General features: G+C 39.5%; 1 long non-coding RNA gene and 1 pseudogene across 2 annotated transcripts in view; one reads left to right on the top strand and one right to left on the bottom strand.

Moving 5' to 3' along the window:
• Window positions 1-6,483: 6,483 nt before the first annotated feature.
• On the bottom strand, window positions 6,484-8,703 carry LOC143674699 (synaptosomal-associated protein 29 pseudogene; annotated as a pseudogene).
• A 343-nt stretch (window positions 8,704-9,046) lies between these two features.
• The window catches only part of LOC143673468 (uncharacterized), a 29,850-nt gene continuing 27,390 nt past the window's right edge, over window positions 9,047-11,506 (top strand). For both annotated transcript variants that reach the window (XR_013170377.1, XR_013170378.1), the window contains exon 1: window positions 9,047-9,152. This is a non-coding gene — a long non-coding RNA (uncharacterized LOC143673468). The remainder of the gene's footprint in view (window positions 9,153-11,506) is intronic.

Genomic DNA, 11,506 nt, shown 5'->3' with positions numbered 1-11,506 from the left:
AGTGTCTTGGGGAACGCCTATTTGTGTCTAATCTCTTTGGGGTGCGCTGCACTTCTTGGATCTGTAATTTTAGGTCTTTCATAAGAGTTGGGAAATTTTCAGTGATAATTTCTTCCATTAGTTTTTCTCCTCCTTTTCCCTTCTCTTCTCCTTCTGGGATACCCACTACACGTATATTTGTACGGTTCACATTGTCCTTGAGTTCCCTGATACCTTGTTCAAATTTTTCCATTCTTTTCCGGATAGTTTCTGTTTCTTTTTGGAATTCAGATGTTTCATCCTCCAAATCACTAATTCTATCTTCTGTTTCTTTAAATCTGTCATTGTAGGTATCCATTGTTTTTTCCATCTTTTCTACTTTATCTTTCACTTCCATAAGTTCTGTGATTTGTTTTTTCAGTTTTTCTATTTCTTCTTTATGTTCAGCCCATGTCTTCTTCATGTCCTCCCTCAATTTATCGATTTCGTTTTTGAAGAGGTTTTCCATTTCTGTTCGTATATTCAGCATTAGTTGTTTCAGCTCCTGTATCTCATTTGAACTATTGGTTTCTTCGTTTGACTGGGCCATATGTTCAATTTTCTGAGCGTGATCCGTTATCTTCTGCTGGCGTCTGGGCATTTAGTCAGATTTCCCCGGGTGTTCGACCCCACAACTTGAAAGATTTTTCTGCGCAATCTCTGGGTTCTGTTCTTCCTATCCTGCCCAGTAGGTGGCGCTCGTGGCACACGCCTGTCTGTGGGTTCCACCAGCGAAAATTGCTGTGGGTCCCTCAACTCTGGAAAACTCTCGCCGTAGGGGAGGTTCGGCAACCGAAGCGTCTTGGAGGAATGCCAGCTGGCCCGGGGTTCCAAACGCGGGGAGGGTCGCCGGCCGTCGCAGCACAGGAGAGCGTCCGGCCAAATTAGCCAGTCGGCCCGGGGCACCAAGCGTGGCGGGAGGGCACCAGCTGTCGCAGCCCGGGAGAGTACACTGTTCCCAGCCGACGGGGGAGTCACGTGTTTGGAAGGGATCCCCCGGTCACTGTTCTCCGCAGTCTGGGGATTTCCGACCCAACTATCTCAGTTGTTCCGGGGGGCCTCGTGTGGTGGGGGCACCAGCCGCCGCGGCCTAAGGGGACCGCCTGTCCAATTCTACCATCTGGCCCAGGAAGGTGGAAGGGAGGGACTCCGGTCACTTGCCGTCCCACCCAGGAAAGCCCGTGCCCCTTGGTGATCTCACCGGAGCTGGTTCTCCCAGATAGTCAGCCGTTCCAGGATGGGGTACGCTGTCCCTTTGATCTCCCTCGTGGTTCCGGGAGCTGCTCTGTATTATCTCCACTCCCCCAGTAGCTGTTCGTAAATAAGATCTCGTGAAGATACTGTTTTAAGTTAAGGTGTGGCCCAACGGAGTGGGGACGTGTGTTAAAGAAACCGGAAGGCCAAATGGCTTCCCTTTACTTTTATTTTTAATTTTTAATTACTATTTATCAGAGAATCTGTAGGTTTCTAAAAAATCATTCAGAAAATACTGAGTTTCAATACAGCCCCCTCACATGCATTTTCACAATTGTGAACACTTTGCATTTGTGTAGTGTTTTTGTTGTAATTGATGAAACAATGTTAGCATAATTATGCTAGTAACCTAGAGTCCATAGTTTACATTAGGGTTCGTTGTTTGTGTTGTACAGTCCTATGGTGTTTTTATTTAATTTACTTCTAATAACATATATACAATCTAAAATTCCCCTTTTAACCACATTCAAATATGTAATCAGTTGGATTAATCACATCTGCGATTTGTGCTACCATCACCATCATCCATTACCAAAACTTTTCCATCACCCCAAACAGAAACTCTGTACCAATTAAGCATTATTAGCTTCCCATTTCCCACCCCAACACTGGCACTGGTAACCCATATTCTAGTTTTTGATTCTGTGAATTTGCTTCTTCTAGTTATGAAAATAATTAATTTCCTATTTTTTAATATATCATAATTAAATACAATAGTCCATTTGTAGCTGGTTTCTTTCACTTAACATGAAGTCTTTAAGATTCATCCATCTTGCCTCATATATCAGAACTTCATTCCTTTTCATGGCTGCATAATATTCCATTGTTGTTCATTTTTATCTGGCTTATTTCATTTGACATGATGTCTTCAAGATTCATCCATCTTGCCTCATATATCAGAACTTCATCCCTTTTCATGGCTGCATAATATTCCATTGCATACACATCACGTTTTGTTTATCTATTCATCTGTTTATGGACACCTTAGGTTGCTACTACCTTTTGGCAATTGTGAATAATGCCACTTTGATCATTGGTTTGCAAATATTTCTTCAAGTTCTGCTTTCAGTTATTTTGGGTATATATTTACAAGTGGTTTTGCCAGATCATAAGGTAATTCTATACTTGACTTTTGAGGAACCAACAACTGTTTTGCTCAGAAGCTTCACCTTTTTCCATTCCCGCAATCAATGGAAGAATGCTCCTATTTAACCACATCCTCCCCAACACAATTCTATTCTTTTTTCTCAGTAGACATTGTAATAACTGTGAAATGTTAACTCATTGAAATTTTGATCTGCATCTACCCAATGGTTACTGATGTTGAGCACCTTTTCATGTGCTTATTGGTCATTTGTATATGTTTGGACAAATGACCACCGAAGTCTTTGGGCAATTTTTAATTGGGTTGTTTGCTTTTTTGTAGTTGAGCAGTGGGATTTTTTAATGTGTTGTAGATACTAAGCCTGATCAGATATGTGGTTTCCAAATATTTCCTCCCATTCTATAGGTTGTCACATTTCGAACCTCAATTCTACTGTTTATGCCTACTTTGATTTTTTAAAACAAATTTTTGTAGTGTACAATTTTGAGCTTCAGTCTCATTTTCCCCCATAGATATTTTTCAGATATTTTTCCTTGTTGTAACCATGTGGCTTAAATTTAACATCTTAAATCTATAAACAGTAACTTGCTTTGATGACAACTTCAATTACATACACAAATACTGTTCCTATACTTCTCTGTTCCCCAACTTTCTTGTTGTGCTTATAACCAACTGCATTGGTATACATTATTTCCCAAAACCATAGGTTTATTATTGCTTTTTTTTTTTTTAGCATGGACAGGCTCTGGGAATTGAACCCAGGTCTCCAGCATGGCAAGTGAGAATTCTGCATTGAGCCACTGTTGCACTGCCCTATCATTACTTTTTATTCATTTTAGAAAGTTTAAGAGGTTAAAAATTGGTTACAGACCTTCTCAGTTCTTCCTTAATTCTCTGTATGTATATATGTATGTACATATATATATATGCATACACTTCACCTTTTATTCATGGAATATGGTCTTCTGTTGAATTGAAAGCATTGAGAATGAGAACAACTGTTCTGATACGACTCCAAATAAAAGGTCAACCTTGCCCCCAACCCCCATTTAGCATCAAAATGATTGACTCTTCATTCCAGACACAAGACCTTTCATTCATCACAGCAGAAGATGCTTAACAGCACTGGTAAATTTAAAAATTCTGCAGAAAATGCCTTTATTGGTAAAGTATAAGATTTTTAACAAAGTGATGTAGTGTACTGTTAAAATTACATATTCACAGAAAGAAGTTAGAGAAAGAGAAATTAAAATGCAGCTTATTTTTTTTTCTTGAAATATGAATTATTCAGTTCTCCTTTCCTTCACAACGCAGAGAAGACACCTACAAGACAACTCCAGTGCTGTTGAGTCACAAATTACTAGATGTTAGAAACAGCTTCCTGTTGGAGAATGTACTTATTTTGAAGTTCGTAGCATATATAACATATAACCTACAGTTAGAAAAGTCACTTTTTTGTAAGCATAGTTTGTTTACAGCTCATACAGGCTGTGGTATGGAGGTTGTTCAACAGCTAATCCCAGCCCTGGCCTTTTGTTAAGTATCTCTGTGAGATGTATCTAGTCTAGAAGGTAGGATGTTCCTTTTTTTTGCATGGCCAGGCACTGGGAATCAAACCCGGGTCTCCTACATGGCAGGCGAGAATTCTGCCACTGAGCCACCGTCACACAGCCAGTGTTTCCCTTTTGATAATGATCTTCATGTGCAAAGATTCTATAGCCTTCCCAGATCTTCCTTCATTCTCCATGAAGATGCACAAGGAACTTCGCCTTATAAAGTAGTGTAAACAGCCAATCCTTTGAAGTCATGGGACAGGGTCTGAAGATCCAGCAGAAAAATGATGGCTGGCTGCAGTTACTGGCCATCATGTGGCTTAAAGACAGCTTGTTGTATTAGGCCTCAGAACAAAAGGCCTGAAAAAGAATTAAACAAAACAGGTGGGCCCTCCACCATGCAGAAGAAGACATTTCTAGAAATGTGAAGCAACTCTCCTTCTAGATGCTTGGGGTTGATTAAAAAAAGGGAGGGTAATGATTGGATTCATCAATCCAACAAAAGACAGAGAAGATATAGAGAATCTCAGATACAAAATTGCAATTTTCTTCAGAAAGGCAATTGAAGAGAGTTTGTTAGTGGCCTTTATGCATACTTATTTGAGAACGAAGTTCAGGTTTAAGTTGTAAGAACTAATCTCCATGAGTCTATACCTAATGACAATAAAGAGAAGCAGTTATTATGATATATATGAGAGCTGTCAGAGAGGAAAGAAAATGGAAAACATCAGAATGAGAGGACATGTATGCAAATCTGTTCCTCATTCTGGTTTCATACTTTTGAGCAGCCTTTTCATTGAAAGCTTTAGGACTAGTTAGTTTCTTTTGGGCTGGGTATAGGTTTAAAATTGTCTTTTGATCAGTTAACAAGAGAGTAATAATGTTGAGCTCATCTGATAGACCAATCTCTCACCTGATTAGCCTTTATCACATCCTTACATCCTGGGGTTTTTATAAGAACTGGGATGGGGCTTCCCGAGGGGCTGTGTTCACAGAAAGTTGTTTGTTGATGGAAGCTGCAAATATTTTTCAGAAGGTCGTGCATCAGGAGATGGAACTTTTATAGACTGCTACATAAATATGAATGCATTGCTGCAGTCTGACCAAGAGGTTTCTTTTGCCTTAAGGGACTATAATTTATAGGTTATAGAGTATGACTACAAATCTGAATAGGTCGCAAAGGTCAGCGCCAGCTTTAAGGTGAGAGGCACTGCTATTTTAAACCATTTTCTGACCCATAATAAAATCAGTCCCTTTCACCATGTTCATAATATTTTAATTAACTTTTTTAAAGGCTAGGGTCTTGTGACTTCCATTATTTCATTGGAGATAGCAAAGTAAACAAATTAATTTTCTTATAGAAATGAATTTTAATTATTGTTTTTAAATGATTCTTTTTGTAAAATAAAAGGAGAGAACAAGTGGTGTCAGTTAAAATGATATGACTCAGCTTTTTTTTTCTTAAGCTATATATGTCTATACAAAGTCAGCATCATTCTAGTTGTGGCATTCTAGTCCTAAAATTGGTGGCAGAGAACAACGGCATGAGTTGTGTCACTCCTGGGAGAGGTAGATGGGAGCAGTGGGATTCCTGAACAAGCCAGAAGGCCTTAGACACTGAATAACCCCCTGCACTACCTGGGCCTGGCCAGCAGAATGATGGCCATAGATGTCAAAGGGGTGAAACCCTCAGAGGAGGAAGCCCACTGCAGGACCATGTCTGTGTGATGCTCCATTCCTGCAAATCCTGCAGGGCCACCCACTGGGGAAGTCTGTTCTTGACCAGCGATGCGGAGTTAGGGGTGAAAGCACATAGGAGGAATGGCTCACCCAGTTCCGAACACATTTCCTGGTGTCACAGTGAGCAGTGCTGGTCTAAACGCTTCCTATAAAACACATGCCAGGAATGCAGGGGCAGGAGAGGAAGATGTGATATTTGTTCATAAAACAGCAAAGAATGCCATTTTCTCCATTTCCAAATCTAATGATCACCTGCCAGGAGGTGGAGAGAATCACAAACAATGTGCCCAGGGGGGCAGTGGGAGTGGGAAGCTCCCACTAAACTAAAGTGTGGGAAGACCCTCTCCCTACCCCATACAACTGGCTCATGTAGTCGCTTAGTGCTCTGAAGCACAGTTAGACCAAGGAGTGAGAGAAATACAACACGCTGAAAAACTGAGGTTGGTGATTCCAAGATTGGAACTCTTCGATAGGCTCATCAAAGTGAGAAATGCAACTCCTTCTTCTCATTCCAGCACAGTAATCAAATGCCTAGTGTTTCAGGGCCAGGCTCCCAGGCTACTGTGCTCAGCCTGAAACTGTTAGGTATTCAGTTGAAAGAACTCATAGCGATATCGGCCCTAAGAAAAAGTGGAACACATACTTCCTTATGATAACAAAATGTCTTAAGACCCACTATATTATAACATTTGAAAATATATTAAATTAAGTACCAAAATAATAAGTGAAATATCTGGGGAATTCAAAAAAGATCTTTCAAACCTTTTTGTCATGAAGCAGAAAGCCTTCTCTTTAAAGGTGTCTTTAACATTGTCAAACTTTTCTTTCTGTGCCTTATCTATTGACATCTAACTTGCCCACTTTGGTCATGAGCCAGTCAAGAATGTTATCTTGCTTCTCAATTTCTGTCTGCATCCCAGGCCTGTGTCCTTCAGGTGGCCCATTCTCAGGGACAGCTCATCTAGATTGCTGTTGACCTTCTGGTGATAAACTTGGAGGAGTGGGCTCTTTGAGTAAGCATCAACCCTCACAGCATAGCTGGCCCCTTCAGTTATAGAATCTAAGTTATCCAGCTTTCTGAAGTTTGCCTGGTACTTTGACTCCTGTCCATTAGTTACAGTTATGGCTTCTTTCAATTTGCTGCTGGGTGGGGAGGGGGAGGGGCAATTCTATTCAAATGGCATCTCTGCCAATTTGGCTTTGAAATAATTTACAAATCCTCCAAACACACACTTCATGTTGTTAATGCGCTTCCAAGTGGTCTTCAAATCCTGATCCACCATCTGTCTACCATCTTCTCTGTGTGCTCAAAGACTCTTTGCTGATGGATGATTTTCTCACAACCCTCTTGGACTTGTGTGAGTGACCAAGACATGTATGAGTGACCAGGACTTGCTGGTGCTGGTGGCCGTGACCTTGGCTCTGTGCAGCACCTCCTGCCACAGGTTTTGCTGGCTGCCCTGTGGCCGTTTGGAAGGTCACAGTGGTCCCTCCATAGAGCTGGCCAGGCACCCTCATCCTTTGTGGCATTGTTGAGCAGGTTGTAGCTTTGAGGTAGGCCAACGTGGTGCTGGCATCAGTCAGTGTCTGGGCAGGAGGAGGTGCTGCATAGCCAAGGCAGGGAGCATCCATCCCTGGCCCTGCCAGGGTCCTTGGGCAATGCCCACCCCTGTGCAGTCCAGAGCCACCATTACTGCCATTGTCCAGCTCCTACCCCACAACTCCAATTTGCTTTTGAAACCTTTTAAGGAATTTTTAATTTCAGTTATTGTGGTCTTCAATTCCAATATTTCTGTTTGGTTCTTTTTTAAAAATGTCTCTTTATTAAGATTTTCTTACTGTTCATTCATTGTTTTACTGATATACTTTCATTCTTTCTCTGTGTTTTCCTTTATCTCCTTGAGCATACTGAAAATCATTTTTTTCTCCAAATGTCTTTGCTATTGTGTCCAAAATCTTGACTTCTTCATTGATGATCTCTGAATTTTTATTTTGTTCTTCTGGATAAGCCATCATTTTCTAGTTCCATCTCTGTCTTTTAATCTTTTGTAGCACACTGAACATTTTAATATTTTAACAAGTTATCTCTTTGGATTTATTCTCTGTGATATCTAAGTTTTTATCTAGCTAGTGATATGACAGAGATTTCTTTGAGTCCCAGGAGCTAACAAAAACTAACCTAAAATGACACACAACTTTCACAGTCTTTTCAAATTGGCTCTGCTTTGGCTAATAGTCTCCTTCAGAGTTTGGCCCTCTTATTAAGAAGATCAGCCCAAGTTCAGAGTGAAGTCCTATCCATTTTTTCTGAGTCTGCATCTTCTCCTGGGCTTTTGATCACTTGTGGCTTTAGGAATTTCCCTGTTTACAGGAATCTTAATGATCCCTCTACTCCTTATGAAACAGACTCACCATCTTCACCCCTACCGCACACCCTAATGTTTTGTTGTATGGCTTAAAGTTGGTAATCCTTTGTTCCAAGAAGTTTTGATTTAATTATTTCTTGTACTGCTTTAGCTCTTGGCAATTCACTTTTGTCTGTAGGGTAAGTTCTGGGGTAGTGGGCCAGAGAAATGTTTCCTGAGTTAGTCTTTCAGGCCACCGAATACATTGGCAACATTATACAAGAAACCTACTATGTGCAAAGGGGTTATTCTGCTCATTCAAGAAAAAGGTTAGGGATCCACAATGGGAGCTCAGACTGGCTTCACCATGCTGGAGAGAGGAAGGACCAGCAAGAACACCACAAGCTTCTTCTACCCTTTTAAAGTTATGTTCTGTTGATTGGGTACTTACCAATTTACTTTAGCCATTTAACTGCTTTCCAGAGTTTTGAGAAAGGGGACTTTGCCATTTTTTGCTGTTTGTTTAAAGATTCTAACAGGGAACTGCACCCTGAAACATCTTAAATTGGCATCTTGGTCAACCTGTAATACCTACCCATTAATTTATAATAAAATGCAAATTGTTTAACATGATTATACATAACTACATGATCTGGTTCTGGCTTACCTCTCCACATCTCATGACCATTTTCCCTCTCCTCCATTATGCTCCAACTGTGATGGCTTTTTTTTGTTTTGTCCTTCAAAAAACTTTTTCCTGCCTGTGAGCCTCTGACTGGAATGCTGTCCTTCCCCACCCAGCATTCTCCAACCTGACCGTTAGTGTCTTGTCTCACCATCCTAAGTAATTTGGTTTGTACCTGTCACAAGTTGTAATATTTTGATGATCCCTTGTTCACTTACTTGCTAGCATTAAGCACTGTAGGGTCAGAGGCATTTCCCTTTAAAGTATCACTAGTCAAAGTATAATACTCAGTCATTGTGGGTACTGCAATGAGTGAATGAATGAATGCATGATGTAACAATTGAATGGATGGGGTTGATGGTGAGGTGTCATTCTATGGGAGTGAGGTAGTTCAAATTATTGCAGTAATCTAACACTTTTTAAAATTGTTCTGTAACCTGTGGGGTTCTGAGGTAAGACAGAATTCTTGACACTTTTGGCTGTTTCATTTTTTTTTATCTCTTACTATAAAATACAAAATTTTCATAGTCTAGTCCTTCTCTTTCTCACCTCTCCAAAGTTAATTTCTGCCTTTAATATTTTGTGTTCAGAAAAGCCCATTTTCCTTTAAAATCTGAGGTATTTATTGCCTTTTTATTAGTAGAAATTTGGAGGTTGCTCATTGTTTATTGTATTAATGTTTCTGGAATGCAATATACCAGAAATGGAATGGCTTTTAAAAGGTGAATTTAATAAGCTATGAGTTTAAAGTTCTCAGGCTATAAAAATATTCAAACTAAGGCATCCACAAAAAGATTCCTTGACTCAAGGGAGGCCGATGTATGTCACATGGGAAGGCACATATCTGGTATCTGTTTGTCTTTGTTCCCAGTTCCACTGCTTCTAGCTTCTGATGCCAGCGGTTTCCTCTCTAAGCATCTGTGAGTCTTCCCTTAGCTCCTCCAGGACACAACTCTGGCTTGCTTACCATCTTATGGGAAGGCACAAAGTGACGTGCCTGGGTTCGGCTGAGTTCTGCATCTCCAAACATCTGTGTCTAGGCATCTGTTCTCTCTGTCAGCATAACAAGCCTCTTCAAATGTTGTTGGCTCTGAAGCAACTGAATTTATTCCAAAATTTTTCCTCTTTCAAAGGACTCCAGTAAACTAATCAAGACCCGCCTTGAATGGATGGAGTCACATCTCCATCTAATCAAAATGTCACATGCACAACTGGGTGTGTCACATCTCCATGGAAACAATCCAATATAAAGGACCCCACCATCCAATTTTAAACCAAGATTAAAGAACATGGCTTTTCTAGGGTACACAACAGTTGCAAACTGGCACAGTCTCATCTTCTTCATAAATTCCTTCCCTTACAAATGGCTAGGAATGACAATTGTACCACCATGTTAGTAAGACCAAATTTGCACTTAAATTAATTCTGAATACTATTTTGTTACTATTTTGTTCTTGTGTACTATGACTAAGCCAGTGACTCTGAATCAAAATTTGGGGGAGATAATAAGCTTAAAGGAGAGATATCTACATGGATTGTTCCTGCTTATAGGCTGTGCTCTTTTAAGTTAGCTGTAGACCACTTTGTGTGTGTGTGTCCATCACAGACAAACTGAATCAAAATTTCAAGTCCACAGGACCTTGATTGCAAATGTCTATAGGAAGCACATTCAGATGCACCCCACTCCTTTAACAATAATGAAGGGATATTTTAACCTGGATATTTATAAAGATGGCAAGAGTATTTTTTAAAAGAAGGAAATGTATAATGTATATAATTGGTTAAGCAGAAATATGTATTCAACAACTACAAATAATGTGGGTTTAATATTAGCCACCAGGTTGTGGTAATGACGATATGACAAAAACTGGATGGGAGGAACTTGTAATCATTTATGTTCCTGATTTTGCTGATTTTTTTTTTATCTACTTCTTCATCCAACAGTGGTCCACAAATACGTATTGCACCCATACTTGATTTATTCATTTACCCAACAAATATTTGATTCATTCATTCATTCACTGAGATAGGTGCCGGTCACTTCTTTGTGTCAGAGATAAAGTTCTATTTATAGCGAAATATTCTATTGGTTAGCACTTTCCAAACACTCCATTTTTGAAACCCAGAACTTTTTGATCTGACAAATACAGTTTCATTTCCTGAGTTTATTTTGCTCTGGCTATTTCTTTTTCCTATTTGCTATTGTATAAACTTGTGTCTACACCAGAGCTGCAAGAATCAAGGCTCTCTTTTCAAATGCAAAGGTGCTCCACATATGCATTTTGAAAATGTTTGCAAAAGATTTCTGCAAAATAGCTCCTTGCAAAGAACCTTCTGTAGCTGTACTAGCTGTACTATAAGGACTCTTACAGTGATACCAGTCTTTTATGTAGAAAAAATATTATATTCAAAGTTGGATGTTTCCTTGAAGATAACTCTTCATTTCATAGAATATCTTAATGTGTGTTTTTTTCTTCCTACTCCTATGGTGAGTCCTTTTGAATATTTTCTGTCAACATTTTAATCCCTAGGACCTAGCATATAGTAGGCATTCAAGAAATGTGAGTTTGGTTGATTAAATGAACAAATTAGTAAATAAAACATTCCCTAATCTGTAGCAAAACTATCTTTTATAACACAATTCTGGCTCTTTAATGCTTTTTAAAATTATTTCATGTGTTCAGCCAAAGAAGTAAACTACATAAACTATTTTATGCTTCTACCTGGAGTGTTCTAAATTTTGCAAACTTTACTATGTAAACGAAGAGAAAATATCATTAAAATAAGGCCTAGTACTCTTCTAAAT

This window comes from Tamandua tetradactyla, chromosome 2 (genome assembly GCF_023851605.1).
Source record: "Tamandua tetradactyla isolate mTamTet1 chromosome 2, mTamTet1.pri, whole genome shotgun sequence".
In the NCBI taxonomy this organism is placed as follows: domain Eukaryota; kingdom Metazoa; phylum Chordata; class Mammalia; order Pilosa; family Myrmecophagidae; genus Tamandua; species Tamandua tetradactyla.
The sequence above is the reverse complement of the archived record's forward strand: the minus strand, read 5'-3'. Positions and strand labels throughout refer to the sequence as shown.